This window comes from Chrysochloris asiatica, unplaced genomic scaffold (assembly GCF_000296735.1).
Source record: "Chrysochloris asiatica unplaced genomic scaffold, ChrAsi1.0 scaffold00378, whole genome shotgun sequence".
Taxonomy (NCBI): domain Eukaryota; kingdom Metazoa; phylum Chordata; class Mammalia; order Afrosoricida; family Chrysochloridae; genus Chrysochloris; species Chrysochloris asiatica.
This window is the reverse complement of record NW_006408896.1, coordinates 1,039,513-1,040,948: the sequence shown is the minus strand read 5'-3', so window position 1 is coordinate 1,040,948 and position 1,436 is coordinate 1,039,513. Positions and strand designations below refer to the sequence as shown.

General features: G+C 38.9%; 1 protein-coding gene across 1 annotated transcript in view; it reads right to left on the bottom strand.

Moving 5' to 3' along the window:
- Positions 1-1,436, bottom strand: part of MLC1 (megalencephalic leukoencephalopathy with subcortical cysts 1) — a 43,243-nt gene that overhangs the window by 25,775 nt on the left and 16,032 nt on the right. The window lies entirely within an intron of this gene.

The following is a 1,436-nucleotide window of genomic DNA, read 5'->3' as shown; positions in this document are numbered from 1 at the left end:
GCTGTCCTCAAAATAAGTGGCCAATTTCCAATTCTTTCAAAAGGCAGCACCTGAGCAAGAACTAGGGTACTTCTCGCCAACAGATGGTGCTGGCAAAACTGGAAACCCGTTTGCAGAAGAAGGAAAAGAGACTCATATCTCACACTTATACAAAAACAAACACAACATGGATTGAAGACCTAAGTATGAAACCTAGAACTATAAAGATCGTCAAAGGAAAAATAGGAACAAACTTAGGGGCTCTGATTCATGGCATAAATACACTGTCAAACGTAACTAAAAATACAAACATTAGAAGACAAAATAAATGACTGGGACCGCCTAAAAATTAGACACTTATGTGCATCAAAAGATTTTGCCAAAAGAGTAAAAAGAGAGTCCACAGACTGGGAAAGAATTTTTTTGCAATGATATATCACACAAGAGACTAATCTCCAAAGTTTATAGAAAACTACACCACCTCTACCAGAAAAAGACAAACAATCCAGTTCAAAAATGGTGAGAGGACATTAACAGATACTTCCCCAAGGAAGACATTCAGGCAGCCAACAAACATAAGAAGAAATGTTCATGATGAGTAGCCATTGTTGTTTTTAAGTGCCATCAAGTCGGTTCTGATTCATAGAGGTTCTGTATAAAGTTTCCAAGAAGTGGCTGGTGAGTTAGAACTTCTGATTTTACAGTTCAAATCAACCTTGGAGTCTTGTGCTTTTCTTATAGTGCCAAGCCCGGACTCCATCAGAGAGTCGCCAATCAAAACAACAATGAAATGTCATCTTATCCCAGCACTAAAACAAAATGCAAAAAAACCTAAAACAATAAATGCTGGCAAGGGTGTGGAAAGACTGGGACCCTTCTACATCGCTGGTGGGATGGTTCAACCACTCGGGAAAACAGTGTGATGCTTTCTCAGAAAGTTGCAAACAGAAAATACCACACGACCCAGCAAGCCTTCTGCTAGGTATCTATCCACAAGAAATAAGAGCTAGGGCATGAGTAGATAAATGCACACTGATGTTCACTGCACCACTATTCACAATAGCAAAAGGATGGAAACAGTCTAAATGCCCATCAATGGAAGAGTGGATAAATGAACTTTGGTACATGCACACAATGGAAGATTATACAATGTTGAAAAATAACGCTGAAGCTACTGAAACACCACATACCATGGATGAACTGGGAGGACATTTTGCTGAGTGAAATTATTCAATCAGAAAAGGACAAACTATTGCAAAAACTCAAGCAAAGGTTTCGTGCTAAAGACACATTATTTGATGGGAGAAAATGTGGAACAAAACTCAAAATTATTTTTATAAAAAAAGACCAGCACCAAGGATCCAGCCAGCCATTTCCACAGCAAAGAAGACTTTAAGAACTGTTTAACCCTTAGAGAACTGGTTAAACCCCAGAGACATTCTGCTGCTTTGCTTGTC